This window comes from Myotis yumanensis, unplaced genomic scaffold, assembly GCF_028538775.1.
Source record: "Myotis yumanensis isolate MYYU_CA2020_CCGP unplaced genomic scaffold, mMyoYum1.0.hap1 SCAF_1, whole genome shotgun sequence".
Classification (NCBI taxonomy): Eukaryota; Metazoa; Chordata; class Mammalia; order Chiroptera; family Vespertilionidae; genus Myotis; species Myotis yumanensis.
The window spans coordinates 103,809,606-103,835,158 of record NW_027223752.1 but is presented as its reverse complement, the minus strand read 5'-3'; the positions used below and the strand labels follow the sequence as shown (position 1 = coordinate 103,835,158).

General features: G+C 40.8%; 1 long non-coding RNA gene across 5 annotated transcripts in view; it reads right to left on the bottom strand.

The window, feature by feature from the left end:
• LOC139019733 (uncharacterized) overlaps positions 1-25,553 on the bottom strand; it is a 164,705-nt gene that overhangs the window by 88,840 nt on the left and 50,312 nt on the right. For all 5 annotated transcript variants that reach the window (XR_011473145.1, XR_011473141.1, XR_011473144.1 and 2 more), the window contains exon 2: positions 23,041-23,136. This is a non-coding gene — a long non-coding RNA (uncharacterized lncRNA). The remainder of the gene's footprint in view (positions 1-23,040; positions 23,137-25,553) is intronic.

The following is a 25,553-nucleotide window of genomic DNA, read 5'->3' as shown; positions in this document are numbered from 1 at the left end:
CAGGCAGGCAGGCAGAGTGGTTAGGGGCGATCAGGCAGGCAGGTGAGTGGTTAGGGGTGATCAGGCAGGCAGGCAGGCAGAGTGGTTATGAGCCAGCGGTGCCGGATTGTGAGAGGGATGTCCGACTGCCAGTTTAGGCCCAATCCCAGCAGTTGGACATTCCCCAAGGGGTCCCGGATTGAGAGAGAGTGCAGATCGGGCTGAGAGATCCCTCCCCCGATGCATGAATTTTGTGCACTGGGCCTCTAGTTCAGAAATAAAAGGAACAAACTACTGGTAACATGCAACATTGGTGGATCTCAAGTGCATTAATCTAAGGGAGATTCAAAAAGCTACATACTATTTTATTCATTTACATAACACTTTGGAAAAGGCAAAACTATAAGGATAGGAAACAGATCAGTGGCTGCCAAGGCGTGAGTGGAGGAACTGATTAAAGGGGCACAAGGAATGATTTAAGGTAATGGAAATTTATATATATATATATTTTTTAAATATCTATTTTTTTATTTCAGAGAGGAAGGGAGAGGGAGAGAGAGCTAGAAACATCAATGATGAGTCATAGATTGGCTGCCTCCTGCAGGCCCCACACTGGGGATCGAGCCCACAACCTGGTCATGGGCCCTGACCGGGAATTGAACTATAACCTCCTGGTGCATAGGTCAGTGCTCAACCACTGAGCCATGCCAGCCAGGAGGAAATTTATATTTTGATTATGGTGGCTACACAATTGAATGCACTTATTAAAACTCACAGCTGTACACTTTTAAAAAGAATGAACTTTACTGTATTTAAATTATAATCAGCACACCTGATTTAGAGCAATTGTGCCAACAAAGTTATCTCATGGAATGGGGATATTTTATCTTCTACAAGGTTCTATAAACCATTTATCCAATTTCTTCTATTAACTCCTACCTTAATTTTCTTCTCATACAGTATTTATAGGAAGATTATTGGTTGCTCATTTGTAGGATAAAAGCTCCTTTATGAGGGCACGTGCCGGAAGGTAGGGGAGTCCGGGGGGCGGTCAATGGGGAAAAAAAGAAGACATATGTACTACTATTTGTAATACTTTAAATAATAAAATAATTTTTTTTAAAAAAAAGCTCCTTTAGTCATATACACTTTCTTAAGGTAAGCTCTGAGTATTTAGATAATTATGGGAACTCTTCTATATTAAAAAGAGTCGAGTATGTGGCTCTTTCTCCTGGTGCTAAAAATGTGCCTGCTAATCACCCAGAAAAGAAGGCAAGTAAGATTCCCATGGCTGTCTGTCCACACAGACTGCCACTATAAAACCATTAAGTTACCAAGTTCAGGTACTGCCATCCTTACTCCAAACTACATCAAAGGTAAACCTGGGTTACTCCTGAAATCTTTAGGAAACTAAATCTAAGCTAAACCTTGACTGCTGAATGGCAAACCTTTAGTAGGATAGGCAAATTTTAAAAACAACATATTTACGACTGAACAACATAACTGCACTGTGATTTGGTCTCTATATGCAGGCCAAAATCAATGTGAATGGTTCTGCTTCTTTGCTTCACTCAAAACTGAGCAGGTACATCTTGATTGCTATGTGTGCTAGGCATAAAACATACAATGGTAAGCCAATGTCCCCATCATTATGGAGCTCACATTTTCTTGGGAGTAACAGATAAATTATAAATAGATTAATGAACAAACAAACTGATCAATCAATAATAGACTGAATGTCAGTTAGTAAGAACTGGAGAGGGCTTTTATTTTAGAAAAAGTGGTCAGGTATCTCTGAGGTACTAACATTTGAGCATAGCCCTGGGAGAATTGGGGAAGAATGCTGGTGAATACCAGAGGGAGAGGGTCAGGAGGAGGAAAGAACCAGTGCAAATTCTCAAGTCTTAAGATAGAAGTGTGACTGCTATGTCCAAGGGACTAGCAAGGTGGCCATGTGGCTGGAAGGGAGTGAGGGAAGAGAAGAGTTCCTGGAAATGCTGGTGAGAGATAGCTGAGCCTAGGTCATATAGGCCCTGTACCAAAGAAGGACTTTGGGTTCTATTCGAAGTCACCAGAAGCCACTGTTGGGTATGGGCAATGGAGTGGCATGATCTTGTTTTAGTTTTAACGAATCACTCTAGTTGCTCTGAGAAAAATAGACTTTGGGGTTAGGTAGATATGGAAGTGGACAAGAAGCAGCAGAGAATTTGATAGAAGACCACCACAGCCATTAAAGCAGAGCCAGTAAACCCTAGATTGGGGGGTGACAGTGGAGGAGATGAGAAGTGGTCAGACTGGACAACTGGGTGCATATATGATGTTACCATTGACTGAGATAGGACAGTAAATTTAAAAAACAACATATGTACTATGTGCTGAAATGGAGCAAGTTAGTTCCATACTTAACAGCTGCTGAGTTACTGGAAAGTGTATGTAATATTGTTATCAGAGATTTAAAGAGGTGAATTAAGATAAAGAAAAGGTTAATTGGATTCAAAGAACACTATATCTTAGCACTTGGAGTGCGGGAAACGAGTTAAGTCGGCTCGCGTGAATTGCGCATACTCCGCGGGAGCCGTCTTAACTCGGTTCATATAGATTTGCGGTGGAGTGCGGGAAACGTGTAAACTCGGGCTGATTGTAACTGCGTATTACCAAATATTTGTTTGTTTGCCGTTCACAAAGATACCTACCTGCGTATGCGAACCGTTTCATACCCATTGGGGTAATAGGTATCATAAAAATCCCTGATTTTGCGCGGGAAACCTAAATAATTGCCCGCGCCATCTTATATTTTGGCGGGAAATTCACCCGACACCGTAGTGTTAAGATTTTCTTTACAATGGAAACAGTTCATTTAGATACTAATTTGATCTTGCAACAACAACCCCACTGACTAGGTTATTTACTACATGTAGCTAAGAAAAGGATTTCTGTAAGAAACTATACACTCCATTAGTGAACTTTCCAGAAAACAAAAGCTTCAAAGCTTCCTGCAATATATCAACAATGCTTTGAAGCTCCCCTTTATTTAAGCCTTACTGAAAGAAAAAAATTTCAACCAGATTGTAGAATGTGAGTATGCTTTTCTAAATTTACAATATAAAAAAGCTTTGTCTGATAGGAAAGAGAAGTCAAATTATAAGACTCTTTAATTTGTTTACATGTTAAAGCCTTTTATATAAACAGTTTGCTGGACATAATCCACATCAAAGCATTTATCTACTTTACAGCTTATTTTCTTCAGCTGCCTTAAGATGTCCCTGTTGAGGAAGCTCTGTCTGAGCTTTATGAAGCTGCATCTCACCTAGAAAGAGACCAGAAAAACAACACACAAATGTACAGTGGGATCAAGTTGATGCCTGCAAGTCAGAGTGAGGTACAGTAGCAGGAGAACCAGCAAAGTTCAGCTTCCACATTATGAGGCTGCACATGTCCCCAAATCACAAGATTCATGCCCAGGATCCAAAACACAAGAAAAAATTCAAATAGTTTTAATTGAGATAAGTGTAGCCTGCTAACATGCACGATGTCTTCCAGAAAGATATTAACTCCCTCATTTTCCATCTTTTCTTCCCTTCTCCCTCTCACTCCCAATTCAATCTTCAGAGCAACAGCACAGAGCCTGATGGGTAACCAGATCAGAACACTTTGGGATGCTTAGCCCAGGGAACTCCATAGACAACAGCCACAGGCATCACCTTTAATCAATCTAATTTGAATGATCCAAACTTGAAACAATCTCATAAACTTAGTCTACTTTTGATTTTTCAAACGTTTTACTCAAAAACAAACAAACAAAAAAACAGGTCTCCAAAGTAATCATACTTTTCCCTCATTAGCCGAGAGAAAAGAATCTTTTGGTCACATAGGGCCAGAACAGGTGACTTATATGGCTTCCCAATGTTTCCTTTCAGTGACATTTCTGAAATCCTTTAATGGTTTTCCAGGTGTTTTCCTACCACTCTCTCTTTCTCTCTCTTAGGATATAATCTTGGAGATCTGTTCTCAAAAAAACTCATGGTTTTGCCCCAAAACAGAAATTTCCAACCAGTGTGTCCTGAAAAAATTTTAAACATGCAATACCTGACTATTTAGTCAGGGGCACTAACCTCTTTTCCCTTAGATTGTCAAATAAAAGAAATGACAACAGTCGACACAACAGTAGCAGTCCGGTGTGAATAAATCAAATTATACTTTTTTTTGTCAGATTGGCAAAAAATATAATATATTTTTGGGTGCACTGCAGAATTTTAGTAATTAGTTTATATGTGCCATGAGATGAAAACGGTTGAACATCACTGCGCTAAAAGAATTCCTTACTCAAATCTCTGAATTTAGTGACTTTTCCCACAGCATCAGCTGTTTCAGACAGATTTTTCAGGCTTGTTTCTTTAAAATGTCAAGATGTGTTTTGTTTTTTAATCTGGACTTAGGACTTCCTTTCACACAGCCCCTCAGCGTTACACTAACCAGATGGTTCTGCCTTTTTCCAGATGACAGAGCATCAAGGCTTCGCATTCTAGACTTCTCCCAGGTCATCAGTTCAGATCTTTACCTTATTTTTCCCTTCCAGACAAATCTCTTTCTCTCTCTCTCTCTCTCTCTCTCTCTCTCTCTCTCTCTCTCTCTATCTGAAAGCACAGACATACCCACACAATGTCAAATCCTCTGCCAAGACTGCATTAGTGTGGTTTTCTCTTTAGACTCATCTATAATGACCTAAAGATGTATTCTATCTGGATTCTCAGAGGTCTGTTAAATATTAATCACAACAATGTGAAATGTTAGAAAAGTGGGTCAATCTGAACCTCCGCTATTAATCTTGTCGGCCATCATTTCTTGGTGAGAGTCTATAGACCATTCTGAAGCTGTCACTGACCACTGAGAAGTGAATATAACCTAAAAGCTCCTTCTCCAGAAATATCCCAAAACAAAATGGTAGCTATAATTGCCATTCTAGAACAGGAGTCAGCAAACTGCTGCTCACTGGCCAGATCCAGTCAACTGCCTATTTTTATCAACAAAGTTTTCTTGGAACACAGCCATGCTCATTTGTTTTCATATTATCTATGGCTACTTCACAATACACCAGCAGAGTTGAATAGTTGTGACAGAGACCCACAGAGCCTAACATATTTATTCTCATTCTTTCCAGAAAAAGTTTGCCCACTTCTGCTTTCAAACCCATGACTTCTAAGATAATATAAATCCCACTCTATATGGTTTTGTAAAGTTACCTAATTAGAATATTATTCTCCTTAGAGTAAAAATTAAATGAAAGCCCAGCACAATACCTGAGATTCTGGAGGCAATCCTATATAATAAAACCCTAATATGCAAATCGACCAAATGGCGGAAGAACCGGTCGCAATGATGCGCACTGACCACAGCGGGCGGGCGGGGGGAGGGGGGGGGCGCCGCTCAGCTGCAGGCGGGCTGTAAGGATTGAGGGGTCCCAGACTGCAAGAGGGATGTTCACCAAAGGGTCCCGGACTACAAGAGGGCGCAGGCCAGGCTGAGGGAAACCCCCCCCCCCAGTGCACGAAATTTTGTGCACCAGGCCTCTAGTTAATAATATATATCCACTTCTTCCACTTGTCAAACTGTTTCTGGTCCTTAGGTACCTGGTTTAAGAGTCTTCTCCTCTCTGCTATCTTCTCTCTGCAGAGTTGTAAGTTTTCTCCTCTTGGCACCACAATTTATTTTAATACTGGCTATAGCATAGTCTCATTATCTATCCACTCATCTTCCCATCTAGAATGTGGATTCCTCTGAGAAGTGCCATATCTTATTTCTCTTTGTTTCCCCAGTGCCTGGCACACAGTAAGATCCTAGCAAAGACTTTTTCAGAGAATGAGTGAAGAAATAGTAAATCAACACTAGAAATATTCTTAATTCTAAAAGATGCCATGTAAAGATCATTAATATTAGTAATATTAGTAAATAATACCAGGCTTCCCAAACTGAGTTTCACAAATAATGAGCAATTTTTGGTCACAAATTTAAGGTTATAATGTGCTACATATTACAAAAGTTTTATTGAACAGGAAAAGGGCAAGTTAACACTCCAATCATGTGTAGGTACAAAGAATTTCCTAGAACCCAAGGAAGTAATGACTCTTGTTTAAACCCAACAACTTAAAAGAATTCTCTAACCAAACCTCTCATCTTTAAATGACAATGAACAGTGTGATATTCTTTGTCTATAACAAGAGCCTGGATTTAAGATTTCTAATAATAGTGATACACTATAAAATAAACTCTTTGAAAAGAGAGTTGTTTTTCATGGATTTAGTTAAAAAAGATTCATTCATTTAAATATGAGTCAGGCAATGAACTAGGCAGTAAGGATATAATAGTGAAGAAATTCTGCCCTTGCTCTAATAAATAAATGAATTTAGAGCAGTGTTTCTCAACCTGTGGGTCACGACCCCTTTGGGGCTTGAATGACCCTTTCACAGGGGTCACCTAAGACCATCGGAAAACACATATATAATTAATATTGTTTTTGTGATTAATCACTATGCTTTAATTATGTTCAATTTGTAACAATTAAAATACATCCTGCATATAAGATATTTACATTACGATTCATAACAGTAGCAAAATTAGTTATGAAGTAGCAACGAAAATAATTTTATGGTTGGGAGTCACCACAACATGAGGAACTGTACTAAAGGGTCGCGGCATTAGGAAGGTTGAGAACCACTGGTTTAGAGAGATCTTAGATTAATTTTGACAAGATTCTTCTTTGAGTTATTTATATTACATAAAATTTCCATTATATTATACTAGAGGCCCTGTGCAGGAAATTTGTGCATGGGGGGGGGGGGGGGGTGGTGTCCCTCAGCCCGGCCTGCACCCTCTCCAATCTGGGACCCCTCAGGGGAAGTCCGACCGCCAGTTTAGGCCCGATCTCGCAGGGATCCCTGTCACAATCCAAGACTGCTGGCTCCTAACCACTTGCCTGCCTGCCTGCCTGATCGCCCCTAACTGCCCTCCCCTGCCAGCCTGATCGCCCCCAACTGCCCTCCCCTGCCAGTCTGATCACCCCCTAACTGCCCTCCCCTGCCAGCCTGATCACCCCCTAATTGCTTGCTCCCTTACCCCTAACTGCTTGCTCCTTCATGCCGGCCTGATCGCACCCCTAACTGCTTGCTCCCCCGTGCAGGCCTGATTGCGCACCTCCTGCTGATCCGTTGTTACACTGTGAGGGTGTGACGACCATTTGCATATTAGCCTTTTATTATATAGGATACCATAAGTAACTAAAAGCGTCTCATGTTTCCAAAATAGAGACATTTCCATATTGCATTATTGCTTATTGTTGCTATAACAAATTACTACACATGTGGTGGCTTTAAAAAACACAAATCTATTTATTTATTTAATTAGTTAGTTAGTTATTTTTAACCTTTTAATTAAATTTACTGGGGTGACATTGTTTAATAGGATCATATAGGTTTCAAGTGTACATTTCCATGATACATGATCTGTACATTGCATTGTGTGTTCACTGCCCAAAGTCAAATCATCTTTTATTATCATATATTTGGTAACCTTTACCCTTTACCACCCCCTCCATTGCCTTCCGTCTGGTAACCACTATACTGTTGTCTGTGTCTACGAGTTTCAGTTTTATAACCCTCACTAGAGTACCAATGCACGAAATTCATGCAAAAGTAGACCTTCCTTCCCCGGCTGCCAGCACCGGCTTCCCTCTGGCACCCAGGACCCAGACTTCCCTTGTAGCCCGGCTTTGTCCTAAAGGTTGTTCAGAAGACATCTGGTTTAATTAGCATATTATGCTTTTATTATTATAGATATGATTCCTAGCTATTTCCAAAAAAGAACACAAATTTATTATCTTAGAGTTCTAGAGGTTGAAAATTTGAAATGGGTCTCACTGGGCTAAAAAGCAAGGTGTTGGTAGGACTGGTTCCTTCTAAGGGCTCTAGGGCAGAATCCATTTCCTTCCCTTCTCAAGCTTCTAGAGTCCCCCTGCTCATGGCACCTTCTTCCATCTTCAAAGCAACAAAGGTTTGGAGACTTTATCATAAGGCCTCACTCTGGTCTTGTGATAAAGTCACCTGTCTCCTTCACTTTAGAGAACCTTCATGATTACATTCGACCCACCTGAATTACTTTTTTTTTTTATTATCCAGAATAATCATCCCATCTCAAGGTCAGCTTACGAGCAATCCCTATTCACCATGTAATCTAATATATTCATAGCTTCTGAGGATTAGGATGTGAACCATGATTCTTCAGGGAGCCATGCTTTTTTTTTCTTTACTACACATTTCTCTGTAGGAATCGTGTCAATAAGCCCAGTCACATGTATGACCCCACATGAAACCTGAAACACCATGAGAAACCAGCCCTCCCACTTGCCAGAACATCACTCCTACCAGCAGTCCCCGGCACCTCACAGAAGCACACCACCCATGTTCTTCTACATCAGTGGTTCTCAACCTTCTGGCCCTTTAAATACAGTTCCTCATGTTGTGACCCAACAATAAAATTATTTTCGTTGCTACTTCATAACTATAATGTTGCTACTGTTATGAACTGTAATGTAAATATCTGATATGCAGGATGGTCTCAGGCGACTCCTGTGAAAGGGTCGTTCGACCGCCAAAGGGGTCGCGACCCACAGGTTGAGAACCGCTGTTCTACATGTTCCACCAGAGGAAGTGACCATTGCCTGGTCATCAAACTGTGTTCTACTCATGGTCTCAACTCTTCAAAGAATAAAACTAATGATTTTCTTCTTATCCTCCTCCAAATTAAGGGAAAACCAAGCCCTGTCTTCGGTCTTTCTATTCTAATGAAGGATAAACCCCTGTGACCTGTGTTGCACAAAGATTTGTTAATGGCAGTAAAGATTTATTCATCGATGTCCTGTTGCTGGGTAGCTAAACATACATGTTCATTCATTCTTCTTCTTTAAAGTTCAAAGAACAGGTGCATGTGTACGAATATGTGTGTGATATAAACTCCTTGAGAGCAAAGACTATTCAACATACTAAACACAGATACTTAGTGAATACTACTCAGCTTACCGAAGACTAAGCAGTCTTTGACCATGACAATAAGACAAGACATGCTCTGAGACCATACACAGAGTCTTGTAGAGATTTCCTCTTGTCAAAGGTACGTGGAAAGAACCTCAAGGAGCAGCTGGCTGCAGCAGGGAAAGAGAGGGCATTTTGGGCCCTGAGATGTCACCTTAGGGGTAAGAGCAGCTGGCTCTCAGAACACAGAGTTAGATTCTGGCTTGAAAGAATTAGAAGCCAGCTCTTCTCTTTCTGACAACAGCCTTTGGCCACACATGATGCTTCATTTCAGCTGGCATGAGCCTAGGATTTAGCGCCCATTTGGCTGCAGGGGACAGATTTTCCAGCTCTCTTTTCCTGCTGGCACTCAGCTGTGACCCTCGGTACTGGAAGCATCTGTTGAGAACCAGCCCTAGTCACTTGTACAAGAGGTCTTCCCAGGTCATCAGACCCTATCTGTCCACTAGATAGCGATCACTTACCTTAGAAACATTTCAAAACAAAGTTTTATAAAATACCTTGATCAACTGGGTGTTTAACAACTGCTATTTAACTGTGATCATTTTCAAATTTTCAAATAAGAAAAATTTAAACTTAAGGAAAGAGACAGTCTCCATGTGACTGTCCCAGACACTCAATGTCTTTTTCCATGGATTCTCCCTCTTCCCTTTTCCCCTTAACTCAACTGCCAACCCTGACCTGGGAACACGGATGCCAAAAAGATGTTTTCAGTTTCTACCTCCAACTAAAGCTTCTCTGTATGAGAGGCGAAAACTGATGAAAGATTTCCATTTCTCTCACTCCTTTGTTGGCTATGCACTGAAATATCTTCAAACCAAAGTAAAAATTATATCAGGAGAACCAGCTCCATATGCTAAAAATGACAACTGAACACAGTTTCACTGGCTACTTATTGTGAAAATTCCATGAAGAAAAAGGGAACATAACAGCCCTTTCCATGTGAGTACTGTTATTTTTACTCTCGGGTAAACAGAAGCTCATTCATGTCTGATGCTTCCTTCTGCATTCATCACATCGTAATGCTCTATATCCAACCCAGAGAAACCCAAAACAGGCAAGCAAGACCATCCAGGCGAGATCCCCTCAGCTGAGGGCAAAAAAGACCTGTGACAAATGAGTTAATGTCACTAGAAAGTCATTAATCTGAGACAGATCCCAGGAGAAAAGCCAGAGCCCACTTTACCTGGAAGACAACAGGTGTAGAATCTTGCTGGGGCCCTGCATGTGTGAGTGACAACCATGTGTCAGAGGCAAGTTAAGAGATTTTTCCCTGGAGGAGTTACATCCAACATAAAGCAAACTAAGCTTGAGTGTGGAAAACAAGCTCTTGTCCAAACAGAAATGACTAAACATGGTAGAAGCTTCAGAGTTTGGTGACCATTGAAACACCAATCCCTCCTTGTCCTTTGCTCTTCCTATGGTTCCCCTCTCACACTTTATTTGGAGGGGAGTTGAGTTGGTTGAAGCTGAATGTATGATCATCTTTTTTTTTTAATCCTTACCTGAGGGTATTTTTTCCATTGATCTTTGGAAGGGAGGAAGGGAGGCAAAGAAAGAGAGAGAGCGAAATATCAATGTGAGAGAGACACATTGATTGGATTGAATCTGCAACACAGGTATGTACCCTTGACCGGGAATCAAACCCTTGTGGGCCAACACTCTAACCACTGAGCAACACAGGGCAGCGTACAATCATCTTGATGTTTTCTTACAGCAGCCCATTTATAAAATTAAAAATACCACCCTGGCCAGTGTGGCTCAGTTGTTTGGGTGTCATCCCATGCATCAAAAGGCTGCTGGTTCAATATCCAGTTAGGGCACATGCCAGGGTTTCAGGCTCAATGCCCAGTAGGAGGTGTGCAGGAGGCAGCCAATAGATGTTTCACTCTCACTTAGTTGTTTCTCTCTCCCTTTTCTTTGCTCACTCTGTCTCTAAAATACAATTAAAAACAACAATTTAAAAAATTAAAAATACCTAGGTTGATGGCTGCTTATAGGCAGTGAAAGAATTATCTTGCTCCACTAACTTTTACTAAATTCTCAATTGTTGTGGTAAATGCATATGGCAAATCCTTATGAGAATAGAAGTAGTGAATAAAGCCATTTAAGCCATTTTTTCAAGAAAGAGTGGCAACTTCAAGCTCTATTCCTCTCTGCATCAGATAGGAATTCATTAAATATTGTTAGAAAAACAACAACCTAAATCAAAAAGCATTGAGTATATGTTGGTAGGTTTAAGGACAAATTATCTGAAAGCCAGATATTTTCTAAATACCTGTGTATTAGGTGCAGTGATAGAGGTCAAGGATCCAGTCCTGCCTTTACAGCAGTCCAGTTAGCTGGAGATCAACATCTAAAACATATAGTTTGAGACATGCTCTAATAAGAGTTTTGTCCAGTGGGGCCAGCAGCCTCCCTCCGCAACAGGTGCAGCTGACCCACATGGCTGCTTTGAGGAGGCACCTGAATGACATTGTTAGAGATCAGTCAGGTTCAGACTGCTGAGAAGGAAGGGGAAAGGCACTGCAGATGGCAGAAACAGCATGGGTAGGGCCATAAAGCTGAGACTGAGCCTGTGATTTTCAGAGAGCTGATAGTAATTATGCACAACTAGAACATGGTACGTACAACAAGATGGGGGATGGAAGCAGGTATCAGAAGGGCCTGCGTGCCAGCTGAAATGTCAGCTCTAAGGCTACAGCCAAAGACTTAGGTCGTAACAAGTATACCATGCATTTAAGAAGGGTGACAGAGTGCAGTGCCAAATCAAGAAAAGCAAGGCAAGGGGGGGAAGGAAGGGAAAAGATGGTCACAGGTGAAGTGTCCAACTCAACCAGCATGCTGGGCATTACCTGCTGGGCTCACCCCACTAGATGTCAGGGTGAGGAGAAGGTGAGAATCATGAGGTAAGCACGGGGCACTGCAGGGCTGAAATGAGGAGCCGGGGCAGGAAAGTTTTCACATGGTCTTGCATTTTGAATTGGCATTGTAGGGAATAGGATTTTGACTGATAACCTGGGAAGGTGCTGAAGCAGGAGATGGCAGGGCTGGAAAGTAAGCCTTAGGGCATGTGTAGGAGAGGATGGGGGATATGTTGGCAGCAGTAATGTGATACAGAATGAGAGCTTCATAAATCCCTGGGGTGAGGAAGAGAGACTTTAGGTACCTTACCACAAAACCTGACATGCAAACGTATGACAATTTCTGTAGCCAGAATGATGGTGTGTGTGTGTGTGTGTGTGTGTGTGTGTGTGTGTGTGTGTGTAGGGGGGGAGCATAAGTCCATGGTTTCATTAAATTAACATCTTGTGACTCTCTCAAAATTATTCAGCAGCTGACAAAAAGACAACTATTATTGTGTCTTGAAATCCTTGTACCTAAAATTTCTGTGCCAGATAAACTAACTTAGCATAGAGGTTCTGGAAAAATCTGGCCACCTTCCTCCTCCTTATGATCACTTGGGAGGGGAAGCCAAAAGACCAAAAGTTACCCTCAGGGCACCTCCTCAAAGGTATTATTAGATCATCAGAATTAGATTTGATTCTCCTCAGCCAGACTTTATATCCGCTACATATCAGATTATGACCATTGCAGTGAAGCTCCTCTCTGTGCCCGTTCATTTATCTAAACAGAGGCAGGGCTTCAAGCACAGGCATGAAAGGGAAACCAAAGGACCACCTCAGCCCCTGTCAGGGACTGACATTCTGCCTCCCTGTGATCTACCACACACTTCCCCTCAGACCTGACCAGAGGGCAAGACTCACTGTGACATCAGCAGACGCCCTTCCTGCCTCTCCAGCTCCACCCTACCCCACCCCCACCATGGCCCATCTGAGAGGCTTCCTGGGAGGGGCTGGTGAGCACAAAAATTAAAAGGTCTTGCATGGGCACCAATGCTGGCTCGTGGCTTTTATGTCCCTTCCACATCTCATTTGTGAGCATCTTGGAAAGAATCTCCTATGGTTTAAGTAGCAGATAGGCACAGTTTAAACTATCGTCACCCATATAGGGACAACACATCGTGCCACTTCCTCAGCCCTTCAGAGAGAGAGGGCACAAATGAGTGTTCTCACACCCCACAGACCGGCGGCCAGTGAAGAGAGCAGCTGCTGTGTCAGCCTGTCCTGTCCCCAGGGAACTTATGGTTTGATCTGGGGATGCATTTATTTACTTCATTAAGTAAATGTACATGGATCACCTACTATGCACTAGACACTGTTCTAGTCACTTAGCATAAAATAGCAAACAAAACAGAAATAAATTCTTTGCCTCATGACCTAATATACTAGTGATAAGTGAGGAGACACCTTCTCCACACATAGTCAATAAAGGAATCAGAAGATTAAAAATAGCAGTGGAGTAAGTGGATGCTGCATGGACACGCTCCAGGACCAAACTGGAATTACAACTTAATACAGAAAAACTTCTTGAATAATCAACAGAAGACTTGCTGGAGAGAACCCAGATAACTGAGGACTGAAAGTGGAGACCACATAGAAACTGGTAGAAGGGGCAGAGGCATGAAAGGGCTGGCTGGGCTCTGACAGACAGCAACTGAAGTTCCAGAGAGATATCTCAGCTGTGGGGGGTTGCCACTGAGAACTCTGGGGTCAAATCCCCAAACTGGGCCCCCAGCAGAGGGCACCAGACCTGAGGAGGGTACCCACATAACATCTGGCTGTGAAAAGCAGCAGGGGTGCTGTCTGCCAGGCAGAGACAGCTGGAAATTCAGGCAACATCTTAAAGGGCCAATGCACAAATTTAATTTCCTATAGAGCCACTCATCTTGTGCTCTGGCAGAGGGAGGGCAGAGTGGACTGGAGCTGTATGAACAGAAGCCAGGATTGGTGGCTCTAGGGTTAGAGCTCAGAAAGCAGAAAACCCCTGGTTTCCTGTGCTGAGTCATTCCCTTATACTGGTGAGGTCATCTTTCTCACACAGACAATTGCTATACAGGTGGCTTTGCCTGGGGGGAAGACAGCTGACCTACCCTATTGGAAAACACCTTGCCCCAGAGTGCTGAGTTTGACACCCATTATGAGACTGAGAATAACAATTAGTCTACAGGCAGAAACAACTGCCCCACCCTGTTGGGAAAAAAAAAACTCTTGCCACAGCTGTGAATGATTGCCTGCAGGCAATTCAAGCCAGAATCCAAATAAATCTGTAGACAGAGGCAGTCTCTGGAAGATTTGAATCTCTGACAGATCTAATTAGTCAAAAACAGCATTTGACATTGTCCTGCACCAGAGATTGAGAGGCGTAGCAGTCACAAACACAAACAGGTAGCCGAAATGAGGAGACAAAGAAACAACCCACAAATGAAAGAACAAGATAATTCTCAGAAGAAGAGATAAATGAAATGGAGATAAGAAATTTATCTGATATAGAGTTCAGAATAATGATGGTAAAGATGCTCAACAGTTCATATAGTAACTATGAAAACAGAAATAAAGAATGACATAGCGCAAATAAAGAACACATTGGAAGGAATATACAACAGATTAGGGGAGGCTTAGATCAAATCACTGAATTAGAAGACAGGGCTGAAAAATATCATTCAATCAGAGAACCAAAAAGAAAAAACAATGGTAAAACAGGAGGACAGCTTAAGGGAGCTGTGGGACAACATGAATCATAACAATATTAGAATAGCAAGTGTACCAGAAGAGGCAGAAAGGGAGAAAGGGATAGAGAACATGTCTGAAGAAATAATGGCAGAAAACTTCCCTAAACTGTAAAATAAAAAGTCACACAAGTTCAGAAGGCACAGAGAACCCCAAGCAAGAAGAACCCAAACACATCATAAATAAAATACCAAAAATTAAAGACAAAGAGAGAATCCTAGAGGCAGCAAGAGAAAAGCAAACTGTTACCTACAAAGGAGCTCCCATAAGGCTGACATCTGATTTCTCATCAGAACTCTACAGGCCAGAAGGTAATAGCATGAAGTACTCAAGGTAATGGAAATCAAAGATCTGAGACCAAGATTACTATATCCAGCAAGGCTATCATTCAAAATACACGATCAAATAAAGAGCCTCCCGAACAAAAAAAAAAAGACTAAAGGTACAGTACATCACCACCAAGCAAGCATTACAAGAAATGCTAAAGGAACTGCTATAATGAGAAGAAGAAATAGAGAAAGAAACCTAGGCATAAAGAATTAAATTGGCAACAAATAAGTACATATCAATAATAATCTTAAATATAAATGGATTAATGTTCCCATCAAAAGACACAGAGTAGCTGAATGGATACAAAAACATGACCCAACCATATGCTATCTATAAGAGACCCACCTCAGAACAAAAGAAACACACAGGATGAGAGTGAAGGGATGGGAAAAAAAAAAAATTTCCATACAAATGAAAAAGAAAAAAAAAAGCTGGAGTAGCAATACTTATATCCAGCAAAACAGACTTCCAAATGAAGGCCATCACAAGAGACAACAAAGGTCACTACATAATACTAAAGGGATCAATCTAACAAGAGGATATAACCCTGGTAAACATATATGCACTCAAAATAGGAGCACCTAAATATATAAAAAACTTCTGTAGAACTTTAAGAGAGAGATCAACGACGATACAGTCATGGTAGGGGACTTTAACATCCTGCGGACTTCACAGGATAGATCTTGCAGACAAAAAATTAACATGGAAAAAGGACACACTTGATCAGATGGATTTAATTGACATTTATAGAACATTTCACCCCAAAGCTGCAGAATATACATTCTTCTCAAGTGCACATGGATCATTCACAAAGATAGACCACATGTAGGACACAAAACAAGTCCCTACAAGTTCAAGAAGATTGAAATCATATCAAGCATCTTGTCAGATCACAGTGGAATGAAATTAGAAATCAATTACAGTAAAAACACCCCCAAACATTCAAACACATGGAGGCTAAATAGCATGTTATTAAACAATGAATGAGTTACCAATGAAATCAAGAAAGAAATCAAAACCTTCCTGGAACAAATAAAAATGAATACACAACAACCCAAAATCTTTGGGACATAGCAAAATCAGTCCTGAGAAGGAAGTTCATAGCACTACAGGCCTACCATAAAAAAGCAAGAAAAATTAACAATAAACTATTTAACACTACAACTTAAAAAACTTAAAAGAGAACAACGAGAAAAGCCCAGAGAAGGTAGAAGGAAGAAAATAATAAAGATTAAGCAGAAATAAATGACAGAGACTAAAAAAAAAAAAAAAAAAAAAAAAAATCAATCAATGAAACCAAGAACTGGTGCCGGAGACCAATTCCAGCATGTCATAATTTCAAGAATTTCATCAAAAGGTTGATGAGACTTGGGGACTCAACAGGGTTGAGTCCCACAAGTAGTCACCTGTTGGGAATGGCTGAAGGCATTTCCCCAAACCTAAATAGGAAACTGATTGTGGCTGCCAGGCAGCTAAAAGGCATCTTAATCTACATGTTATTGCCTCCTACAGGCCAAACACCTGAAAGGCTGTAGGCTAATTCCCCCATTCTGACAATGGACTCTGTGACCCTTTGAAGTGTGTATCTCTGCCTCGCCTCAGGACAAGTTGTGTTAATAAAAAGCATGGGGTCCTGGTGCAACGAGAGAACCTAAGACCTTAGACTTAAGATCTTGGATCTTAGCTCCTTTAGCTAAGCTCCTCTGACCCCCAATGCCTTTCAAAATTATATCTCATCTCCAGACTCTTTATTAGTCTTGGGATTACTATGTAATCTACGCACGGCCTTTTCCAGATTCCTGAACCATTCTTGATGCTGGGACAAGAACCTCAGCAAACTGGTTCTTTGAAAGGATAAAGAAGATGGATGAACCTTTAGCCAGACTCATCAAGAAACAAAGAGAGAGGACCCAAATAAATAAAATCAGAAACAAAAGAAGTTGAGTAAAAACTGAAACCATAAAATTACTATGAACAACTAGATGCCAACAAGCTGGACAATGTGGATGAAAGGAACAAATTCCTAGAAAAATAAAATCTCAAAAACTGAATCAGGAAGAATCAGAAAACCTGAATAGGCCAATAACAACTGATGAATAGAAGCAATAATCAAAACAGTCCCACCAAACAAAAGCCCTGGTCTGGACAGCTTCACAGGGGAGTTTTACCAAGCATTCAAAGAACTATTACCTATACTCCTCAAACTATTCAAAAAAATCTAAGTGGAAGGAACACTTCCAAGCTCTTTCTATGAAGCCAGCATTATCTTAATTCCAAAACTATATAAAGATACTACAAAGAAAGAGAATTACAGGCCAATATCCCTGATGAACATAGATGCTAAAATCCTCAACAAAATATTAGCAAATTGGATCCAGCAATATATTAAAAAGATCATATACCATGACCAATGGGATAGCAAATCAATAAATGTGATATATCACATAAACACATTGAAAGACAAAAATCACATGATCATTTTAATAGATGCAGGGAAAAGGCATTCAACAAAATCCAAAACCCATTTTTGATAAAAACTCTCAGCAAAGTGGGAATACAGGGAGTATTTCTCAATATGATAAAGGCCATATTATATGACAAACCTAGAGCAAATGTCATACTCAATGGGCAAAATCTAAAACCATTTCCCCTAACAATAAAACCAACGCAGGGATGTCCGCTTTCACCACTCTTATTTAATGTAGAACTGGAAGTCCTAGCCACAGCAATCAGACAAGAAGAAATAAAAGGCATCCAAATTGGAAAAGAGGAAGTAAAAACCTCATTATTTGCAGATGACATGATATTGTACCTAGAAAACCCTAAGGACTCCACCAAAAAACTACTAGATTTAATTAATTAATTTGGCAATGTAGCAGGGTACAAAAGGAACACCCAAAAATAGATGGTTTTTTATAAACCAGTAATGAATTCTCAGAAACAGAAACTAAGCAAACAATCCCATTTACCACTGCAACAAAAAAAATTAAGATACTGCCCTAACTGGTTTGGCTCAACGGATAGAGCGTCGGCCTGCAGACTCAAGGGTCCCAGGTTCGATTCCGGTCAAAGGCATGTACCTTGGTTGCTGGCGCATACCCAGTAGGGAGTGTGCAGGAGGCAGCTGATTGATGTTTCTCTCTCATCAATGTTTCCAACTCTCTATCCCTCTCCCTTCCTCTCTGTAAAAAAATCAATAAAATATATTTTTAAAAAAATTAAGATACTTAGGAATAAACTTAAATAAGGGGGCAAAAGACTTGTACTCTGAAAACTACAGGACATTGAAAAAAGAGATAGAAGAAGATATAAACAAGTGGAAGAACATACCATGTTCATGGATTGGTAGAATCAACATCATTAAAATGTCCATATTACACAGACACTAGGGAGGTGAGGGCATGTGCTGGGGAGTGGGGGTTGCCAGAGAGAGGCCAATGGGGGGAAAAAGAGACATATGTAATACAATATGTAATACTTTGAACAATAAAGAATAAAAAAAATGTTCATACTACCCAAGGCAATCTACAGATTCAATGCAATCCCTATTAAAATACCAACAGCAGATTTCACAGATCTAGAACAAATACTCCAAAAATTTATATGGAATCAAAAAAGACCTCAAATGGCTTCAGCAATCTTGAGAAAGAAAAACAAAGTTGGAAGATTAACAATACCAGATTTCAACTTATACTACAAAGCCACCATAATCAAAACAGCCTGGTATTGACACAAGAACAGGGATATAAATCAATGGAACAGAACAGAGACCCCAGAAATTGGCCCAAGCCATTACACTCAATTAATATTTGACAAAGGAGGCAAGAGCATACAATGGATTCAAGAGAGTCTCTACAATAAATGGTGTTGGAAAAATTGGACAGATATATGCAAAAAATGAAACTAGACTATCAACTTACACCATACACAAGAATAAACTCAAAATGGATAAAAGGCTTAAATGTAAGGCAAGAAACCATAAAAATCCTAGAAGAAACCATAGGCAGCAAAATCTCAGACATCTCTTGTAGCAATATGTTTATGGATACATCTCCTACGGCAAAGGAAACTAAGGAAATAAGCAAATGGGACTACATCAAAATAAAAAGCTTTTTCACAGCAAAAGAAACCATCAACAAAGCAAAAAGGGAGCCCACTGTATGGGAGAACATATTTGGCAACGATTCATCTGAATAAAGGGTTAATATCCAAAATATATACGGAACTCATACACTTAACAAAAGGAAGACAAACAATCCAATTAAAAAATGGGCAAAGGACCTAAATAGACCCTTCTCTAAAGTGGACATACAGGTGGCCAAGAGATATATGAAAAAATGCTCAGTCACTGATCATCAGAGAGATGCCAATTAAAATGACAATGAGGTATCACCTCACACCTGTCAGAATGGCCACCATCAACAAATGACAAGTGCTGGCTAGAATGTGGAGAAAAGGGAACCCTAGTACACTGCTGGTGGGAATGCAGACTGGTGCAGCCATTATGGAAAACAGTATAGAGTTTCCTCAAAAAATTAAAAATGGAACTTCCATTTGACCCAGTGATCCCACTTCTAGGAATATATCCTAAGAAACCCAAAACACCAATCAGAAAGCATCTCTTCACCCCTATGTTCATAGCAGCACAATTTATAATAGCTAGGATCTGGAAACAGCCCAAGTGCCCATCAGTAGATGAGTGGATAAAAAAGCTGTGGTACATTTATACTATGGAATACTATGCAGCAGTAAAAAAGAAAAATCTCTTACTCTTTGAGACAGCATGGAGGGACCTGGAGAGTATCATGTGAAGTGAAATAAGTCAGTCAGAGAAAGACAGTATCACATGATCTCACTCATATGTGGAATCTAAGTAACAAAATAAACTAATGAATGGTGTGGATCAAGAGACATGGAAGCATAGAACAGAATCTCAGAGGGAAGGCAGGGGAAGGTGGGTGGATGGGTGGGAGGTAATCAACCAAAGACCTTGTATATATATAGAGAGAGAGAGCATAGACACAGACAATAGAGTGGGGAAGGCCTGGGGCTGGCGGGGCGGGGGTCGGCTGGAGAGAATCAATGGAGGAAAAAGGGGAACATATGTAGTACTTTCAACAATAAAGAATTAAAAAAAAAAAAAAAAGCCTGGAAGGATTTGGATAAACACAAAATATCTTTTCCTCTTTAAAAGATAAATTGACTATTTAAGGCAAATTTAACAACAATGAAGTGTGGGTTTTACAACTTAAATAAATGTAGCAAGTATGACAATAGCACAAAGGACAGGAGGAGAGGAAAATGGAGGTACATTACCATGAGCCCTTATAACACTTGATATTATACATCAAGTGGTATATTATTATTTGAAGGCAGACTGTGGTTAGTTAAAGATGCTTACTGTAAACCCTAATGCAACTAGGAAAAAAATAAATAAGGACAGTTAATATGCTAATATAGGAGGTAAAATAAATATTACAAAATACTTAATCCAAAAAAATGGCAGAAAAAATGATAATAAATAAAAATAGAATAGTTTGGGGAAGAACAAACTTTTCTTCTACTCTGGAGGCCTTCGAATTAAACTGAAACTAACAGATTAAGGGGGTGGGGAGTTTCAATGTATTGGACTGCACAAAAGAATTGGCTCTCTAAACAGCTAAAGAGCCCTAGCTGGTTTGGCTCAGCGGATAGAGTGCACTGGCCTGTGGACTAAAGGGTCCCGGGTTCGATTCCGATCAAGGGCACATGCCTGGGTTGTGGGCTCAATATCCAATAGAGGGCATGCAGGAGGCAGCCGATCAATGATTCTCTCTCATCATTGATGTTTCTGTCTCTCTCTCCCTCTCCCTTCCTCTCTGAAATCAATAAAAATATATTAAAAAATAAACAAACAGCTAAAGATAGGACTTATATACCTAATTTAGTATTAGTGAGAGAAGGTGAAAAGCATCTATGAAAAGAACAAATGGGTTTCTAGGGGAATAAACAGGAGATAAGAAAGCTTTTCATACTAAAATAATAAAAAAATAAAATAAAATAAAATAAGAGGAATCAAACCAATAACATAAAGTAAGGACAAAGTGATGCGGCATTTAGAAGGAAGGAGGAGGAAATACTTCCTGCTGGAGTAAGGGCAGTTTCATGAGGAATGAGAGCATAAAAATTTGATTAAAACTCAAGTATGCCTTTATAGGCTCAAGTGCTCAAGTGTATATTACCTCCATAGATGGTCACGGACATTTAGATATTTTCACAAATGGTTAGCACATGGCGCTTTTCTCGTGTTTAATGTTGATGCCCTTGTTGTCCCCAAGGAACGGTCAATGAGAGACTTGGCCTAGGAAGACACTAGGGGAACCTGGGTGGCAGAGTGGGTGGGGTTCAAAGACCAAGCTAAGATCCTAACAGCCAGGTATATCATCAACTCATGGTAACCTCCCTCCCAACCTAGCAAACCACACACACGCTTCAGACAGTTGCCCTGAAGCACCCTCTGAGCAGCACATCACCACAGAAGTGTTTCCACAAAAAATTCTCTCTCAGGACAGCCCTCCAAGGTCATGAGGTCTAAGAGGGAGCCCTTCAGGAAATATGCTTCAGAATGAGAGTATCAAGAAAGTCACCCCAAAACCATGATAGACACACCAGAAATTACAAGCGCAATAATCTAGTTTAATATCTTTGCTTAATTTTTTAAATGTGTGTGTGTGGGGGGGGGGGGGGGATGGGGGGGGCGGAACCCTTTGCTTCCTTTGGACCATCAATTGAGAAACTGTAGAATTCCTTTGGGATGAAACAGACCTAGAAAACCTTCTTCCCAATTCAGCCAAGCTCCCCCTTCAGCAATATCCTGGTCAGACAGGTGTCCAATTTCTATGCAAACATCTCTACCCAGGGAGAGCTATCTCCAGGCAAAGTAACCTGAACATTAGACAGTCAGAGATTTCAAAAATTCTCCTAATATTTCTTTATAACCTCAACCCACTGACCCTAGGACCGACATGATTAAAAAGTATATCAGTATGCCCTGGCTGGTGTGGTTCAGTTGGATGGAGCATTGTCCAAAAGACGGCAATTCGATTCCTGGTCAAGGGCACATACCCAGATTGAGGGTTCAACCCCTGGTCAGGGCATGTGTGGGAGGCAAACGATTGATGTTTCTCTCTCACATCAGTGTTTCTGTCTCTTTGAAATCAGTTTTTTGTTTTTTTAAGTATATTAGTATGAATTTAAATATGGTTTCTTTTTAACTAAATCCAGCCATTAAGCAGAACATTAAAGAAGAGAGGAAAATAAATTGCTACTTTGAGCACTGGTGAGCAGGAATTGTGATTGTCCCTAAGAAAAAAATATTGTGAATAGATTTTAGAAAGATGATCTTTTGGAAAACAGTTTCTGAGACGTAAGCTCCTGGCTGAGAGTTCTGGGAAATAGGAAAACTGAGGACATCCATAAAAAAATAAAATAAAAAAAATTCTGACATGGAGAGGATAACCAGCTTAGGATTAGCTGGCTGGGAGAGAGGAGCTGCTCCGGGAGCCCAGCCAAAGAAATAACCGCTGTTGTTACGTGAGGCCATCAGTTGTCACAAGGCTTAAATGAGCTGGGACTGGGGAAAATAGGAAAGCAGCTGATTATTAGGTTTTACCAAATTTGTGTGTCATTAAAATGAGTCCCTACACTGTAGCTGTCTTTCTATAACATATGCCTGGACTCTCACATTTTCTCTCTAAATGTGGGATGTCACACAGAACAGGCATGGGGGATGTGCCTGGGGATGTGGTCTAAGAAAAGGAGTAAACTGCCTAGCTGGGTTACACTGTAATCCTCAGGTATACCTACCTGCAAACGCTTATTTAAGAAAGACATGCTAGGTTTTGTTTTTTAAAAATCATAACTAAACCAGAATGATACTAGTTATTTTTTGGTGAGAAAAAATATTCGAAGTCTTGGTTTTTTGTTTGTAGAAAGCCTCTACCACAGTATTGCAAACAAATTCTGAAATTATCAATAATTACCTTTTATTCTAGTACTTGAACCTCAAAAAGAAGTCACCATCACTTCATGGACTTCTCTAGTTTTAGAAAACAACCAGTCTTCAATGTAGCTAGAATCTGGAAGAAAAAAAAATAAGGAATTGTAGGATGTAACTTCCAAAGCTGAGAAACATTCACATACATGACACAGAACAAATTAGTTGTGCTTAAGTCAACCTCTGAAAATACTGAACTTCTCCTAGTTTATCAGCATGCTTCAGTCCCATGTGACCCACCACAATGAAATTTAAAATGGACATGTAATTTTTATAATTCTCTAGTTTTTTTCTAGTTGGCAATTTGAATCATGACTAAAATTGCCTTTACTGAATCTACCTTAACCTGACTTAACTTGAAACATTTGCATTAGCTACTTTAAACAACTAGGTTACCCTAATTTCATCAAAGCTTAGTTCCTTTTCTTGCCCAATAACCACCACAGTATTGTGACAGGTTATGTGAAACAAGCATTGCAAACAGTTCACCCACATGTGCAGAGGAAGTGACCACATGCACAGACCAAAGTCGATATTATAAGTAGAAAGGGAAAAGTGTGCAGTATGCTTCTTTTATCTTTTTCTTTTTACATTTTTTATTTTTTAAATTACAGTGTACATTTAATATTATTTTGTATTACTTTCGGGTTTCCTTTATCTTTTTATTTAAATCTTTTATATATAATATATATATTATATATATATTTCAGAGAAGAAGAGAGAGGGGGAGAGATAGAAACAACAATGATGAGAGAGAATCATTGATCAGCTGCTTCCTGCACGCCCACACTGGGGATCTAGCCTGCAACTCTGGCATGTGCCCTTGACAGGAATCAAACCCAGGACCCTTCAGTCCGCAGGCTGATGCTCTAGCCACTGAGCCAAACCAGCTAGAGCCATGGTTGGCAAACTGCGGCTCGGAAGCCACGTTCGGCTCGCAAGCCACATGCAGCTCTTTGGCCCCTTGAGTGTGGCTCTTCCACAAAATACCACGTGCAGGCGCACACGTACAGTGCGATTGAAACTTCATGGCCCATGCGCAGAAGTCGGTATTTTGTGGAAAAGCCACACTCAAGGGGCCAAAGAGCCGTATGTGGCTCGAGAGCCTCAGTTTGCCGACCACTGATAGAGACAAGTTTCCTTAATCTTGATAAGAGGTAGCAGATCCAGTTATAATGGATGAACAAATTATTATTCCCCAAGATGCATTGAAAATGTCCAAGGTCTGGAGTTAAAATGAAAAGTGCTGTAATTTTTAACAATGTACTATCAACTCATTTAGTCTGTGGCTACTTTGCTGCTGTGAATACATCTGCTCTTTGAGATGGCCTCCTCTCTGGCTTTGTTCTCTGGACCAGACAGAGTACAACTTCAGGAGTCACCAGTCACCGACTTTCCCAGGTGATTGGATAATAGGTATGATGTTCAGGGGCAGCCAGGTACCTGAAGATGTCATCCAGAATCTGGTTTTCTGAGTTGTTCTCTGCTTCCTTTGTTATTACATGCCAGACTCCCCAGGATTTTCCCTGCTCAGCAGCAGCAAAACACAATTCGTTTTCCTTGTTCCTCCCTCTGCTTCACTCAGCCAGACACTTGGCCTGAGTTTGTTTCTTCCTATTTACAGCAGCAGCAAAAGGCACTTAAGTACTGAAATGCACCCAGGACTATACTACATGTGAGACGCATTTTTGACAAAATTGTCTACTATAGAGATATCTATAGTAACATGGCTCCCCAAATTCCCCAAAACTCTAACGTACAGAGATATTCAGTTGCCAGAATATATTGGGCAAAATATATTTAAATATATTAAAACATATGTACTCAATAAATTATCAAGCAGCCATTAAAACAGATAAATGTGAAAAAGAAAAGAATAAGAAAAACACTTATAAGAGATAACACTATTGAAAAGAGCAGAATTTAAATTTGTTCGAAAGTGCTGATTACAACTTTACCAAAAGTATGATTACTTATGGAAGTAGCTACTGAAATTATAATATACTAGAGGCCCTGTGCACAAAAATTTGTGCACTCGGGGGGGAGGGGGGTCCCCCAGCCCGGCCTGTGCCCTCTCGCAGTCTGGGACCCCTCGGGAGATAACGACCTGCTAGCTTAGGCCTGCTCCCGGGTGGCAGAGGGCAGGCCCAATCCCTAGGTGCAGCCCCTGGTCGGGCTCAGAGCAGGGCTGATTGGGGAGTTGGGGCACCGCCCCCTGTCATGCACAGAGCAGGGCGGATCGGGAGGTTGCGATGCCACCCTCAGTCATGCTCCGGGTAGGGCCGATTGGGGGGTTGGGGCACCGCCCCGTCACACTCAAGGCAGGGTCAATGGGGAGGTTGCGGCGCCACCCCCTGTCACGCACAGAGCAGGGCCAATCAGGGGGTTGGGGTGCTGCCCCCTGTCACTCACAGAGCAGGGCCGATCAGGGGGTTGGGGCGCTGCCCCCTGTCACTCACAGAGCAGGGCCCATCAGGGGGTTGGGGCGCTGCCCCCTGT